Source organism: Manis javanica, chromosome 1 (genome assembly GCF_040802235.1).
Source record: "Manis javanica isolate MJ-LG chromosome 1, MJ_LKY, whole genome shotgun sequence".
In the NCBI taxonomy this organism is placed as follows: domain Eukaryota; kingdom Metazoa; phylum Chordata; class Mammalia; order Pholidota; family Manidae; genus Manis; species Manis javanica.
In genome coordinates this window covers 28680054-28697880 of record NC_133156.1, presented here as the reverse complement: position 1 = coordinate 28697880, position 17827 = coordinate 28680054, and positions in this window count along the sequence as shown.

The window sequence follows — 17827 nt, the reverse complement described above, 5'->3', positions numbered from 1 at the left end:
TTTTAGGAGACTTCAACACACCACTCACTCCAAAGGACAGATCAACCAGACAGAAAATAAGTAAGGACACAGAGGCACTGAACAACACACTAGAACAGATGGACCTAACAGATATCTACAGAACTCTACATCCAAAAGCAGCAGGATATACATTCTTCTCAAGTGCACATGGAACATTTTCCAGAATAGACCACATACTAGGACACAAAGAGAGCCTCAGTAAATTCAAAATGATTAAAATTCTACCAACCAACTTCTCAGATCACAAAGGTATAAAAGTAGAAATAAATTGTACAAATAAAACAAAAAGACTCGCAAACACATGGAACCTTAACAACCTGATCCTAAATACTCAATGGATCAGTGACCAAATTAAAACAGAGATCAAGCAATATATGGAGACAAATGAAAACAACAGCACAATGCCCCAACTTCTTTGGATGCAGCAAAGGTAGTTCTAAGAGGAAATTATATAGCAATCCAGGCCTATTTAAAGAAGGAAGAACAATCCCAAATGAATAGTCTAAAGTCACAATTATTGAAACTGGGAAAAGAAGAACAAATGAGGCCCAAAGTCAGCAGAAGGAGGGACATAATAAAGATCAGAGAAGAAAGAAATAAAATTGAGAAGAATAAAACAATAGAAAAAATCAATGAACCCAAGAGCTGGTTCTTTGAGAAAATAAACAAAATAGATAAGGCCCTAGCCAGACATATTAAGAGAAAAAGAGAGTCTACACACATAAACAGAATCAGAAATGAGAAAGGAACAATCACAATGGACACCACAGAAATACAAAGAATTATTAGAGGATACTATCAAAATCTATATGCTAACAAGGTGGATAACCTAGAAGAAATGAACAACTTCCTAGAAAAATACAACCTTCCAAGACTGACCAAGGAAGAAACAGAAAATCTAAACAAACCAATTATCAGCAACAAAATTGAACCGGTAATCAAAAAACTACCCAGGTACAAAACCCGCGGTCCAGATGGATTCACCGCTGAATTTTATCAGACATTTAGAGAAGACATAATACCCATTCTCCTTAAAGTTTTCCAAAAATAGAAGAGGAGGGAACACTTTCAAACTCATTCTATGAGGCCAGCATCACTCTAATACCCAAACCAGGCAAATACACAACAAAAAAAGAAAATTACAGACCAATATCCTGATGAACATAGATGCAAAAAGACTCAACAAAATATTAACAAACTGAATTAAAAAATACATCAAGAAGATCATTCACCATGATCAAGTGGTATTCATCCCAGGGATGCAAGGATGGTGCAATATTAAAAAATCCATCAACATCATCCACCACATCAACAAAAAGAAGGACAAAAACTACATGATCATCTCCATCAATGCCGAAAAAGCATTTGACAAAATTAAACATCCATTCATGATAAAAACTCTCAAAAAATGGGTATAGAGGGCAAGTACCTCAACATAATCAAGGCCATATATGACAAACCCACGGCCAACATCATACTTAACAGCAAGAAGCTGAAAGCTTTTCCTGTAAGATCAGGAACAAGACAGGGATGCCCACTCTCCCCACCTTTATTCAATATAGTTCTGGAGGTCCTGGCCACGGCAATCAGACAACACAAAGAAATAAAATGCATCCAGACAGACAAGGAAGAAGTCAAGTTGTCCCTGTTTGCAGATGACATGATATTGTACATAAAAAAACCCTAAAGAAACCACTCCAAAACGACTAGATCTAATGTCTGAATTCAGCAAAGTTGCTGGATACAAAATTAATACACAGAAATTTGTTGCATTCCTATTCACTAATGATGAAGTAGCAGAAAGAGAAATCAGGAAAAAAATTCCATTCACAATTGCATCAAAAAGAATAAAAGACTTAGGAATAAACATAACCAAGGAAGTGAAAGACTTATACCCTGTAAGCTACGGGACACTGTTAAGAGAAATTAAAGAGAACACTAATAAATGGAAATTCATCCCATGCTCTTGGCTTGGAAGAATTAATATTGTCAAAATGGCCATCCTGCCTAAAGCAATCAACAGATTCAATGCAGTCCCTATCAATATACCTACAGCATTCCTCAGAGAACTAGAGAAAATAGTTTTAAAATTCATATGGAATGACAAAAGATCCCGAATAGCCAAAGCAATCCTCAGAATGAAGAATAAAGCAGGTGGAATTACATTCCCTGACTTCAAGCTCTACTATAAAGCCACAGTAATCAAGACAATTTGATATTGGCACAAGAACAGACCCATAGATCACTGGAAAAGAATAAAGAGTCCAGATATAAACTCGAGCATATATCATTAATTAATATACGATAAAGGAGCCATGGATATACAATGGGGAAAATGACAGCCTCTTCAACAGCTGGTGTTGGCAAAATGGGAGAGCTACATTTAAGAGAATGAAACTGGATTACTGTCTAGCCCCGTACACAAAAGTAAACTCAAAATGGATCAAAGACCTGAATGTAAGTCATGAAACCATAAAACTCTTATAAAAAATATAGGCAAAAATCTTTTGGACATAAACATGAGCAACTTCTTTATGAACATACCTCCCTGGGCAAGGGACACAAAAGCAAAAATGAACAAGTGGGACTATATCAAGCTGAAAAGCTTCTGTACAGCAAAGAATACCACCAGTAGAACAAAGACATCCTACAGTATGGGAAAATATATTTGTAAATGACATATCTGATAAAGGGTTGACATCCAAAATATGTAAAGGGCTCACACACCTCAACAAACAAAAAGCAAATAATCCAATAAAAAAAATGGGCAGAGGATATGAATAGACAGTTCTCCAAAGAAGAAATTCAGATGGCCAACAGACACATGAAAAGATGCTCCACATCATTAATCATCACAGAAATGCAAATTAAAACCACAATGACATATCACCTCACACCAGTTAGGATGGCCAACATCTAAAAGACAAATAACCACAAATGTCGGTGAGGATGTGGAGAAAGGGGAACCCTCCTACACTGCTGGTAATATAAACTAATTCAACCATTGTGGAAAGCAGTATGGAGATTCCTCAAAAAGCTCAAAATAGAAATACCATTTGACCCAGGAATTCCACTCTTAGGAATTTACCCTAAGAATGCAGCAGCCCAGTTTGAAAAAGACATATGCACTCCTATTTTATTGCAGCACTATTTACAGTAGCCAAGAAATGGAAACGACCTAAGTGTCCATCAGTAGATGAATGGATAAAGAAGATGTGGTACATATACACAAAGAAATATTATTCAGCCATAAGAAGAAAACAAATCATACCATTTGCAACAACATGGATGGAGCTAGAAGGTATTATGCTCAGTGAAATAATCAGGCAGGAAAAGACAAGTATCAAATGATTTCACTCATCTGTGGAGGATAACAACAAAGAAAAACCTGAAGGAACAAACAGCAGCAGAATCAAAGAATCCAAGAATGGACTAACAATTGCCAAAGGGAAAGGGACTGGGGAGGATGGGTGGGAAGGGAGGGACAAGGGGGAAAAGGGGGCATTACAATTAGCAGACAATGTGGAGTACACAGGAAAGACAGTATATACAGAGAAGACAAGTAGTGGTTCTACAGCATCTTACTATGCTGATGGGCAGTGACTGTAATGGGGTATGTGGTGAGGACTTGGTGATGGGGGAAGTCTAGTAACCATAATGTTGTTCATGTAATTGTACATTAATGATACCAAAATTAAAAAAAGTTTTTAAAGATATGAAGAAACCAGAAAAGATTCAGTAAAGAGTGACAACTGGGGCAAAAGGGGTGGACTAAGCTCTCTTTATAAAACAAAAGGAGTGTGTTTGGAGGGTGGTGTGGAGGTGATTACTGCCCCCGGTGGTCTTAACAACCAACACGTGGACCCACAGTTTGGTGCATTCGCTGGTACTGAAGCCTGTTCTGGCACGTTTGAGAATTCCCACAGTGGGTGGGCAGAAGAGTTTCTTGGCACACTGGGAATTCAGGGAGGCCTATTCCCTCATTTACCCTCTCTGTGCTCCTGCCACGTGCTGGGCACCATGCTTCGCCCTGGAACCTAGTACGAACAAACCTCTGCTCTCCTGTGGCTACCATCCCAGCGAGGACTGAGAGAACTGTTACTTTAAAATCACAGGTAAAGTCTGTTAGTTGGAGAAAAATAAACAAGGAAAAGAGTAAGAAGTGAAGGGTGGATTGCATCCCCAATCACGGTATCTGGGAAGGCCTCCTGGAGAAGGCAGTATTTCAGCCAACATCAGAAGGGGAATTCTTGGTGACATGCTGCAAGATGATGGCTAGTGCCAGTGCAGATTGGTGAGAGGGGAGCGCTGAGGGGTCAGGTGGCGGGGGGCAGGGGGAGTGACTGAGGGATAGCCACAGAACTGCCCTCTCAGAAAGGGTGGATGGCGAGGGTCAGGGCTGGTGCCGACAGGACTTACCTGGGCTGAGGTAGGATTTGGACGGAAGGCTGCCATGACCTCGCTGAATATTTGGATGACTCAGTGGCCGCTGCCCTGGGGAGGGACCACAGGATGCAGCTAGCGGAGGCTGAGGGCAATCCTGGGCTCGCTTACTGCACTGCGCCTCTGCACTCCCACCCTGTTTCTCCGGTGGGCTCAGACCTATGGGGCAGCGGAGGCAAAAGAGTGGGCCTTTTGCCCTCCCCTGTGGAGGCCACCCAGAGAGGCTGGAAGGCAGCGAGGTGCAGCGCAAGCCTCTCTGGACAGGGAGAGCAAAGGCCTTCGGAGAGGACAGAATGCACACAGGGATTGCTTCCTTGCTCTTTTGGAGGCTTTCCAAGGAAGCAGAGGTTGCCAGGCAAGGCTCTGTCAGAATCTCCCAACTGTAGCCAGAAGTGGAAAGATGAGGCGAAGGTATGAGATCATCTCAGGTCGGGCAGCACTCCCCTCCGCTTGTCAGAGAACTGCTGACTGACCTCACTCCTCTCCCTGAGCTGGGCGCCCAGCCACTGTGGGCCTGGGACAGGAGCGGAGAGCCTATTGGGCCTGGACATCGCTGCGGCTCCCTGCAGCTCAGCCCTTTCTCAGCAGCAGTGTTCTTTCACAGGGGAAGGCTGGAATAATGGAGGAGGCCCTCCGTGTGTAGGCCAACATTTCCACCGCTTGCTGTATGGCTTGTGCACATCAAGCTCCCACTCTGGGCTGTTCTCCCTCCTGCAAAATAAGGGGTTGGGCCAGAAGCTCCTGTATTTTCCTTTCATTCTCCAGCCATATCCACACAGCCTACTGCACACTTGGTCTCTACAGTGGGGACCTGAGCTTCAAGAAGCTCCATCCAGGAGTTTCTTAGGGCTGAGCCTTGGGTCACCTGCTGGCTTCTTAGCTCCCTGACAGGTGAAGAATGAGGCTGTTACCTACTTGTGGATGTGTCCCAGGTAGACTAATGCTCTGCCTTGTGCTCCCTATGTCACCTCCCCAAGGCAACATGCCACACCTTACGTCTAAAGCTACAGTATAGTTATGTCTTCAGTCACCTTTTCCCACTGCACACTCATGGTTCCCTGTAACCTTAGGAGCAAAGGCCTGTCTCTATAATCTAGTCTTCATGACCCTGGCAATCAGGGCCCCTTCCCTTCTGTTCCCCTTCCTACCTGCATTCAACTTTGTTTTTTTTTTTATTAAGTATTATTGATATACATTTTTATGAAGGTTTCACATGAAAAAACAATGTGGTGACTACATTCACCCATATTATCAAGTCCCCACCCACACCCCAGTGCAGTCACTGTCCATCAGCCGGCACTCTGCTTTTGAACCACTCTACAGCCTCCTCAGCCCTCAGGACATCACTCTGCAGCCCCAGGCCCTTAATTCAAGTCTGCCTGGAATAAATACCCTCAATTCCACCAGGTAGATACTTCCAGAGTCCTTTATAGTGACCCGTGTTTTGCAAAACATTATTGAATTCTCATAAAAGTCCCGTGGGACTGGCACCAGCCCTCCTTTAGAGCACAGAAGTTGAGTGATTTACCAAACCAGCCACACCCAGATTCCCTGCATCCCCAAAGCTGGAATCTTGGCCACCTACACTGATTCTCCCAGCCCCCGTTTACATGTTGGTCTCTGCTCTGGGTGGACCTGGGCCTCTGTCACCTCTCTGCTGTGGGCCTTGGTCGTCTAGCCCATGCTCTTTCCCTGCCCCGCCGGAAGCATTCCCTCTCCTCCTCCCCAGGGCTGGGACAGCAGCCTTTGCTCCACGAGGCAGGTGGGGGGACCTGCTGCAGCATGACTCACACAGAGCCGGGCCACCACCCTACCTGCCCTGAGAAGAGCTGAAGAACCCAGCTGGGTGGGGCTGAGCTGCCAAAGCAGCCCATCTGCCCACTTTCCCTGACTGCCCAGGCCTCAGCAATGTGGCTTTTGCTTTCCCCACTGACAATGGGCTTAAGGAAATAAGGTCAGCCTACCAGTTGGAGTTCTGTCTTTCTCCATCAAAATCCACCTAATCCATCATGTTCTCTGAGAACATGAGAGAGAATGATTTCTTTATGTATAAACAAGATCTCAGATGTCTCAGATTCTGGGGACTATCTTCCTTTCCAATGTTAATAATGATGGCTAACATTGGTCAACAGCTAACTGTGTGCTTGGCACTGTTCCAACCAGCAAAGCTTTTCTTTCCCTTGATTCTAGGTAGAAGGATAAAACAGAGCAGAAATTGGCATCCAAGTGTTTGGACTCAGGAACTGAGTTCAGGTGGAGAAGAGAGCTAACCTGGGTCACTGTGAGTGACAGAGAGAACCTTGGCCTCTGACTCCACCAGCTTTCGTGCTGTTTCCATGGCATCAAGCGGCCTTCCTGGAGCAAAGAGGATTCTGCTCATTTCAGAGCAAAGGTTAATGCAAGAGGAAATTACAAACATACACAGCTTTGATGTGACTTCATCTTTATTCGAAATGGTAGCAAGCCGAGGAAAGGATCCTAGTGAAACCTGAGATAACTAGTGTGGTCAGAAAGGGGCAAGAATCCAAGTAGGTCCAGATATAAAAGCAAAGTTAATGCCCTGAACTAAAATGCTAATGGAGGCAAGTTGGGGCCAGTGCCACACAAGTGAACTGGGTAGAGCCTGCTAGTTCCCTACATTGTCTAAGAGTCCATTGTAAATGGCTCAAAAAGCTGACAGTGAATGCTTTCAGCAAACTTGTCTTTTAAAAAGCACATCATTTTGAATGCAGGAGGTGAATGTGGTGGGCTAGCTTTCAGAGGCCATCTCTTTGTTGATTTTTCTAAGAGCAGCACCATTATTTTAGGTCTGGGTTGATTTGTTAACTGTACAGGGCTAGTCTCTGTCCTGCAGAGAGTCAGTTCATAGAGCAGATTTGTTAGAGTGGGAAGCAGAAAACAATCGTGATGTTCAGCTCAAGTGAGTTTCAGGCACCAGATTCAGAGATTCAGACCTGGAGGAGGGAGGGGATAGGTGAGCGCCTGTGGCTCCTTTCCGACTTGGGACCCCGAGGCCTGAGGATGGCTCTGGCCTAGAGGTATCAACTCTCTTGGGCCTCCAGCCAGCAGGCAGACTATAAAACTGCTCTTGTTTGTTCTAGAGGCTCCTTCAAGGAAACAGCCTTACAAAAAAGAGGTTGCCATGGTACAACATTGAAGAAGGTCAAATATGTTCACTGATTTTCGATAAAAGATCTCTAAGTGATTTTTTGGCATGTATCTTCGAAAGAATTCAAAGAATTGAGTGACACTGCAAAAACACATAACACAGCTCCATAGAATTATGTGAACAAGGCTACTACACTCACAGATTAAAATGAAAAACAGGGAGGGAATGGATAGTGACTCCTGTCGCAATTGAGAAATAAATAACGTTTCTCAATGTATATGTGAACATGCATTTTAACAATCCATCTTAATAAATAGAATTTAACTCTCCATTTTCAAATTATCAAAATTTACCACACACTTCAGTTATGTACAGCAAATGTAATGGCAACTCTAGCCAGAAGAAATAATGCTTCAAGGTTTTATAGTCACAAGAAATTAAAAATTTTAATTGGAATGTAAGTTTTTGTTTCAAAGAATACAATATGGCGATCATTAAAAGACAGTAAGGCATTAAAATGAATTGCATATATTATGAAATCCTGTGGGGAATGTGGAAAGGATATAGGACTTTGAGGAGAGAGAGGAATAATGTAAACTTTCTCACCAAAATTTGTCCATGAGTTCTTCAGAGGGTGGTGGTTAACAGAGCTGACTCTGAAGGGCACGGGCTCTACTTCCTCAAAGAGCACCAGCAGCCCAGGATAAACTGGACCTGAAGGCAGGCCAACAGGTGGATACCTTTTATTGACCCCCTTTGGGAAAACAATTGAACATAGAAACTTCAAAATTGAATTTTTTTAAATAAAAAATTTTTTGGTATGATTAATCTACAATTACATGAGGAACATTATGTTTACTAGACTCCCCCCATCACTAAGTTCCCCCCACATACCCCTTCACAGCCACTGTCCATCAGCGTCGTAAGATGCTGTAGAATCACTGCTTGTCTTCTCTGTGTTGCACAGCCCTCCCTGTGACCCCCGCTCCCACATTATGTGTGCTAATGGTAATGTCCCCTTTCTTTTTTCCCCCTCTTATCCCTCCCTTCCCACCCATCCTCCCCAGTACCTTCCCCTTTGGTAACTGTTAGTCCATTCTTGGGTTCTGTGAACTCCTGCTGTTTTGTTCCTTCAATTTTTTCTTGGTCCTCCTTCTCTACAGATGGGTCAAATCATTTGATACTTGTCTTTCTCTGCCTGGCTTATTTCACTGAGCATAATACCCTCTAGCTCCTTCCATGTTGTTGCAAATGGTAGTAGTATTTGTTTCTTCTTATGGCTGAAGAATATTCCATTGCGTATATGTACCACATCTTCTTTATCCATTCATCTACTGATGGACACTCAAAATTGAATTTTAACAGTGCTCAGAAGGGAGTCAATGTGCAGCACTTTGCGGAAACCCTCCTAGCATGTCCTTCACAACTAAAGTCATGATTTTAAAAAATGGGATGTCAACTTAAAAAGTGTGCAAAGAGATACATGATTTTCCAACTGTCCTTTAGGGGAGCATGTAAGCAAGAGAGTGTGAAGACAAAAATGTAAACCAGCAGTGGCAACCAGCATGACCAATTATGCTTCATTTTTCTCAAGAAACTCTTTCCTAAGCTATGGTCCCTTCTCTTGGGGGAAGTGAGTAGAACCATTTTCTCTCCCGCTTCTCTGATCTAAACCCAGTTCACATGAAAACTGGCATAACTGATAAACAGGCTTCTGAGTAAAGGAACCACTGTGCCACTAACTCATTCTGTGGTCTCAGTGTGGTCAGCTCTCCTTCTCTGGGCCTCATTTTCCTCAACTGCAAAGAGTATTGGATGGTATTCTTACATGAACACTTAAAAAGCACAATATTGTCCTGAAGGTTTATGGTCTTCAATGTCCCTCCCAGCAATAACATTAATGACTCTTTGCTATTTTCAATAGTTAAATATTGTGTTCTCTATGCTACTCCCACCTATACCCATCCTGGAGATGACTGAAGACATCTGTGGGTGAAACATAAGCTCAGTTTGAGACCATGTGTCCTACAGATTTGAGTTTCTCCCTGGTTTGAAGCCCTCGTCTCCTATCTCCAAGACAGTTCTATTTTAGCTCTAACTGCACTCGTGGTGTTCTAAGTCCATCAGTAGAGAAATATCCACTAAGCCCTTAATACTCATATACCACTTCTCAAGCATTAAGATTACAGACAGAGATGAGTTCCAGCCCATGAAGAGCTCTCAGTCTAGGGAGGGAGAAATGCATGTCTGAGTAATTGAAGAAATACAATTGCAAACGCAGCTAGGAAAGTGCTACACTGAGGCACAGAGGAGGCAGTGATCAATTTTTCTACAGGGATTGCTGAAGCTTTCTAGAGAGGTTTGAACTGAACAAATGGGCAAATTGCAAGAGAAAATGGGAGGCGTTTCTAGCACAGAGAAGTATACAGAGGCATAATGAGTCCTGGGAACAGTGAGTTCCAACTACCTGGAGTGTAGGGTGTTGGCATGGGGATTGGGGCTGGCGATAGAAGCTACTGAGATGCAGTTGGATAGGTTGGTAAGCAGGAAACAGGGAATGGAGTTGGTCATTATCTTGAAAGGGAGGTAGGTGGGGGGCAGCATATGCAGGAAGAGAGAGGCAGACAATGGCTTGGAGACCTTATACCCAAGGCAAGGAAACTAGACTGAGACTACTCTAGTTGTGAGTGCAGATGAGAGATGATCAAGGCCAAATCAAAGCAGAACCAGTGAGCATAGTGAGGAGATAGACTTGACAGGAGTCAAGGTCCTGCTTCTGAGTTCCACTCATCAGGCGAATTATGGAAGAGCAGGTTTAGGGAGGCAAACAGGAGGTTCATTTGTAGACATGGTTAGTCAGCTGATACTTGGCCAGCCATTACGATGGATCTTGGCATCCAGGTTGCACAAAAGTTGGAGGTGAGAGTTTATCACACACTATATGCAGCAAATCACTTGCACACACAATGTGACCAAAGTCAAAAGCACCTTAAGCTTGGGCTCTGGAGCCAACTATTAAACAGACCCAAATTAGTTTTTAAGTCATCTTCTGCTGTCTTTTGGAAAAGCAAAATGGCTGGCAGGTTCTTGAGCAACAGTCAAGCATAAGAAAGCACTTCCGTTTCAAAGTCTACTTGAGGGGTCAGTACAGTTTGGAGGAAGAAAATGAAAGTTGCCAGATTTACATATGTATGCAACACTGACCTTTTGAAAACATACTTAAACAAAACACACACACGCACACACACACATACACACACTCAAGCCCCTGATCAAGCACTGATAAAATGCCTTTTTCCAAGAAGCTGAATCTAGGGAACTTTTGCTGATCTCTTTTGGGGGGTGGCACTGATTATTGGTGGAGCCATAAGAAGCTCTGATTCTAAAGTCAGCATGTAGATAGCACAAATTTTTTTTCTGCATAGGTCCCAAGACAGATAGGCCTGGCAACAGATTTTGAAGAAGAGATAATGCAGGTTTTTAACTGACTACAAGTCCAGTGAACCAACAGCATGTTCCTGGTAAAAGAAAGCCAATATTATCCTGGCCTGCATTAATATTCAATAGCAGTTTTACTGGTCACCTTCTTGTACTAGACTCCATACAACAGAAAAAAACATTAAGGCGTCTGCCCTGCAAGAAACTCTTCTAGCAGGAGAGAGACATACTCCTTTCTTCCTTACTCCTGTGCCAACATGGAGATATAGCCTCCCAAAAGTCAAACAGATGTAGGTCATTTATGGGCAGGTTGCAACACTAAGTCCTCAGCAGACAAGCAGATTATTTCTTGTGTGTATATGGATTTCCTAGCAACGGGAATTGCATGGCTTGTTTTCCTATGTGACAAGTCCTGAAAGAGAGAGGAGCCTCTGGAGTTTATGGGCTCCAGTCTCTGCTGTCCTGGAAGACCTAGCCTGGATACCTGAGGGTATACAGCCAAAGGCAGTTCTCTGACACACCCAACTTTCTCTCCAACAATACTTGCAAACAATCATCAAGAAAATTAAAACTACCTACCTATCCATTCTCTTCCCTACAACTGTAAGCCTCTGGGGCAGAAAGATTGGGCCTGACTAGTTCTGGCTAATGGTCTATGGAGAAAAAAAGTGATACAAGTCACACCCCCACCATGGCAATTCATTGCTGATGTGTTCCTACATCTTTCCCGGCTGCATCAGCCTCAGAGGCCAATATGGAAGGCTACTCAGCTCACATTAAGGAGAAATGCATCAATGAACTAGAACAAAGAGTTCTAAAATTCATATGGAACCACAAAAGACCCCAAACAGCCAAAGCAATCCTGTGAAGGAAGAATACAGCTGGGGGGATTACACTCCCCAGCTTCAAGCTCTACTACAAAGCCACAGTAATCAAGATAATTTTGTACTGGCACAAGAACAGAGTAACAGATCAGTGGAACAGAATAGATAGCCCAGGTAAAAACCCACGCATATATGGCCAATTAATATATATGATAAAGGAGCCATGGATATACAATGGGGAAATGATAGCCTCTTCAACAACTGTTGTTGGCAAAACTGGACGGCTACATGTAAGAGAATGACACTGGATCATTGTCTAACCCCATACACAAGAGTAAACTCAAAATGGATCAAAGATCTGAATATGTCATGAAATCATAAAACTCAGAAGAAAACACAGGCAAAAATCTCTTTGAATATAAACATGAGCAACTTTTTCCTGAACACATCTTCTTGGGCAAGGAAAACAAAAGCAAAAATGAACAAATGGGACTACATCAAACTAAAAAGCTTCTGTACGGCAAAGGACACCATCAGTAGAACAAAAAGGCATCCTGCAGTATGGGAGAACATATTCATAAATGACATATCTGATAAGGGGTTAACATCCAAAATATATAAAGGACTCACATGCCTCAACACCCAAAAAACAAATAACCCGATTAAAAAATGGGCAAAGGATATGAACAGACACTTCTCCAAAGAAGAAATTCAGATGGCCAACAGACACATGAAAAGATGCTCCACATCACTAATTATCAGGGAAATGCAAGTTAAAGCCACAATAAGATATCACCTCACACCAGTTAGGATGGCCAGCATCCAAAAGACAAACAACAACAAATGCTGGTGAGGATGTGGAGAAAGGGGAACCCTCCTACACTGTTGGTGGGAATGTAAATTAGTTCAACCATTGTGGAAAGCAATATAGAAGTTCCTCAAATATCAAAAAATAGAAATACATTCGACCCAGGAATTTACAGTTTTAGGAATTTACCCAAAGAAAACAAGGTCACAGATTCAAGAAAACATATGCACCCCTATGTTTACTGCACCACTATTTACAATAGCCAAGAAATGGAAGCAACCTAAGTGTCCATCAGTAGATGAATGAATAATGAAGATGTGGTACATACACATAATGGAATATTATTCAGCCATAAGAAGAAAACAAATCCTACCGTTTGCAACACATGGATGGAGCTGGAGGACATTATGCTCAGTGAAATAAGCCAGGCAGAGAAAGACAAGTGCCAAATTATTTCCCTCATTTGTGGAGCATAACAACGAAGCAAAACTGAAGGAACAAAACAGCAGCAGACTCACAGACTCCAAAAAAGGACTAGCTTACCAAAGGGAAGGAGGTGGGGAGGGTGGGTGGAGAGGGAGGGAGAAGGGGATTAAGGGGCATTATGATTAGTGCATATAATGTAGGGGGGTCACGGGGAAGGCAGTATAGCAGAGAGGAGACAAGTAGTGACTCTACAACATCTTACTACGCTGATGGGCAGTGACTGCAATGGGGAGGGGGTGGGGGATTTAATAATATGGGTGAATGTAGTAACCACAATGCTGCTCACGTTAAACCTTCATAAGATTGTGTATCAATGATACCTTAATTTAAAAAAAATACATTGTGCTTGAGTTTGCCCATTGCTGCATTTAGCATGAAGTATATACCATGACTAATAAACAAGTTTCCTTTGTGACCTCTCCGTAGAGCACAGGTGACTTTCTGGCTGTCCTCCTTTGTTATTATTCGCCATTCTTCATCCTTGTATGCCCGAGTTCTGTGTTCAATCCTCTTCACATCCAGGTCAACACTGAGTCCAGAAAAAGTCAGTCCTGGAGTTTCAAGTATCACAACGTTCTTTTTTTATTGACAACTCACAAATCTACATCTCTGGCGTGGGGCACTGTCACCTCATGCCTTAATACCTTAAAGCTATTCCAAATGTGGGGCTTCACAGGTTTCATGGGTAACTGGTTTTGATAGAAAATAAAATCCTGTGAAGATGTATCAGATTTCTACCCTAATCTTTTTTTTAAGTTTGCAACTTCAGGGGATTTTATATCAATTATTTAAAAGGTAATTTTAACTCCAATTGTGACAGCGCAAATTAGGACAAAGAAAGTTGTTGAGTTTTGCAGTCTGGAACCAGTGGTGTGCTAATGAACCCACTGGGTTTAGTAGGAAAGCCCTGGTATATATTACTTCCCAATTCCCCACCAGTTAATTTTGAGTTACCAACATACCACTAAATGTGGTGTTGGAGAGTTGTGTACGTCCAATTTTCATGATAAGAAATTGCTTCAGTGTTCCATTGCCTGGGGCAAATCTTTCACCTATATGATGTTTCTGACTTGATTCATAACCACCAACAGAGTGACCACCTTGTAATTATTCCCGTTATATACAAGGAAACTGAAACAAATAGGTCTTAACACCTAGGGCCCTTCCCAGTTCATTCTGCCACCCATTTGGTCTCATTCTCTTTTTGCCAATGTTGCTCAAATTTTAGTGGGCATGAGAAGCACTTAAGTCTTCCTAAAACAGATTGCTGGGCTCTATTCAAAGTTCAATTAAATAGGTCTGGGTGGGGCATGGCATGAGAGCAAGTTCTCAGATGCAGTTCTTGGTCCTGGCAGTTTAATGGCAACAGGTCTCCAAGTGGACTAATCAGCTGTGACCTTGAACAGGGTATCATTCCAAACGAGGATCAGAGTGTCGAGATTGAATGATCTCATTGTTTACTTTCCCTGAATTGCTATTTTGTTTATCCATCTTAGCCTGTTACCACTCCATATATATTATCTGGAGACAAAAAAAGCACAGGCTTGGGTATCTTCAGATTTCCAAGCAGCAAAACTCCCTATTCAGCCTAATACTCTCCTTGGTGACAATGCAGAGAGTAGAATTAATATATGGTATTTTTCTTCATGATGTCCAATTATAAATACAGAACATTTTCCTCTAAAGATAGAAATTCGAGATAGACTATGGCATTTAAAAAGACATTAGAATATATTTATCCCATAGGGGCAGATTATCAGTCTTAAAAGCCAACAAAGATTTGCTTCAATATGTAATAGAATCCAAGGAGACCTCACCACCAATTTTTGAGGTTATTATTGAAGCACCTGTTAGCACCACACACAGGACATAGTAGAGGGCCGGACCTGATGTGAGGGGATGAAGACTATTGTTGGAACTGCCGTCTACTCTGAAAAAACCATTCTATTCCCATACCCGTTTCCTTAGTTTATTCTTGCTGCTTGAATTTTACACTGTCCTCGTCCTCTGCCCCTTCCACTTAAGGTTACTTATCTCATTATTGTTCTTAGATCTCCTTGATGGCAACTGCAAGGGCTTGTAGACCACTAAACTGTCTTTGGAAGTGACATGGCTGGATCCGTACTTATTTTTTCAAGTTTTTGTGAAAATTATTTATGACATATATTACTCAGGTAATCTCATTATCAAACAGATGTGAACCTCTAGCACTCACCACCTATACCACTCATCGGGCTCCGTGCAAAGGAGTACTATTCAGTTATTCATGTGGGTGTGCTTTGCTACCATTCCTTAAAGATGTTCACTCAAAGCGAGGACAGTCTTCTTTGCCTCCTGAAATTTTACTCATCCTTCAACATGTAATTCAGAAATTATCTTCTCTGACCTCCATCTGCTCCACTATTGCATCCATCCATATAACATCACATATAATATAGTCTCGTGACCTGTCACTCCTGAATTCCTAAGGGGTGGTGGCACAGTGCCTTGCACTTACGAGACTCTGTAAATGCTCCTTAATCGCTAGTCTATTTGTGAGAAAAAATAATCCTATTAGTGTTTGTACAGAACTTGTACTTTTGTACACAAGCTAAAAACCAATGCATGCCATCAAGATAAAGCAATTAACATATACATGCACCAACATTTTGCAAGAGCAGGGCAGGGTGAAGGGGTCAAGAATATTAAATAGTCCTAATTATGTACTTTCATGTGTTTTGGTGGCCACATACAGAAAACCTAGAGGCTGGTTTATTCGCTTTACTTTCTAAATCTAGACTAAAGCATTACACTCTAAATAAACTCATATTAGTACACCCATGAACCAGTTTTGAAATTGATACTTAGTAACTGAGCAGTTTATTCTAAAAATATCCATATCCCTTTTCTTCCAACCCTAAATATCTAGTGCAGTACCTTATCACCAAAATTTGTGCCACTGTCTGTTGACAAGAAACCAATGAATGGCTGCCTGACATCCCAGAGAAATTATTTCCAATGGTTGGTTATTAACTATTTCCACTTCTCTGAATAAGAAACACTGCAGACTTAATACGGTAATGTTGAGAAAAGGTTACATTTTTCTACCTAAGACCTTCTACTCCATAAAAAATATCATCAACATGCTATAAAAGTATTTTAGTACTGGGGAAGAGAAAACCCTCTCACTGAATAAGTACATTAGGACAGCCTATATAAACCTGGTTACATGGAAATGCTCCAACAGTTTAAAGGAAACATTCACACCACAAGCAAAAATAAAGTGACCAAATTCTTATCTAGAATGCAAATTATGCATCCTGTTTTGAATATTAGATATCTTAAATCTATCCAATACTAACAATCTTATCAATGATCATTTCAATTTTTAATGAGACTGTTTAGTAGTAAACTAGTTGACATTCTCTTCTTGCTATCAACACAGATACTTAGTGGTAACTAGGTAAAAGGTGGCTATAATGCAGTATAGAAAAGAATCACTCTGGCTTAATGGTGAATGTCACTAGGAAAAAACACATTTTATGAGAACAGTACTATTTGTTTGGCCTGGGTTCTGGGTATTTGAGCACATCTGTACATCTTTGTGGGCTTCACTTGCACCAACTAATTTCCAAATGACTGGAGAAAGCAAACTAGTACTTAGTCCTCAATGTGGACTAACAGCCAAACAGTTTAGTAGATGACTTATGAAAATCCTCCTGTCACACCACTTTGGATTTTAACTGTTCTTCGGCTGCCATCCTGATCCTTGTCTATAAACAGTATAAAGGGGAAAACGTTCTCACTGAACAAACCAGGAATGTAAATACCTTCACCAACTCTGCTTCCAGTATCCCTCAAAGTAAAACGGAGACACCTCATGGGAAGCTGTGGCAATGAGGCAAATACAAAGCACGTAGGAAAGTGCCTGGTGTACAGCACTTAATAAATGCTAACGAACATTACCAATGTTTCAAATGGTTTATAAGTGAGGGATATCATGATGTAAGGGTATGAAAACTAAAGGAAATCGGGTTTAGAGCCGGGCTCTGCAAAACTTGCCAAGGTGTCTTCCCATGGAGGATCCCACTGTTCTCAGTTCTTATCTAATGGGATTAACCTTTTTATAAAATTGTCATGAAGATTAAATGAGATAATATAATTTTAAAGTTCTGCATGGATTCAGATTCCTTAATTCTACAGCATTCCAATCTTTAAAATGGGGACAATCATACATTTCCAATGGAGAATGAGGATCAAAAAACTTGAGGGGTATTTTCATAAGTGTTCAGGCTAGGTACTTAAAATTTCCCTAAGTAATGTGTAAGAATATACTTTCAAGGCAATGTTTAATGAGCAAAACATTCTATGTTCTGCTCACCAAACTTGCACTTGCTCTTAGTAAAACGGTGATTTTTTCTGAAGCACTATTGTTTTTACCTTTACTAGCTAACATTCTACTTTAGGGGAGAACTTTTCCTTGTATTTTTTTTTATCAACATAGAAATCATGAGTTCTTGCAGCAATCACTGTTTTGGTAACCGATAGATTTGGCCCGTAAGAAGCTTTCATGTGGTTCGTTATCACTCTGACATGTACCCATCATTTTTTGAAATTTTCTTTCTGGCACAATAGAATGTTCCGGGCTCACCTTGTACTTTCTCTGCCCCAGACTCCAAGTCAGACTTTCTCTAGGAACCATTCCTTACAGAGTTTAGA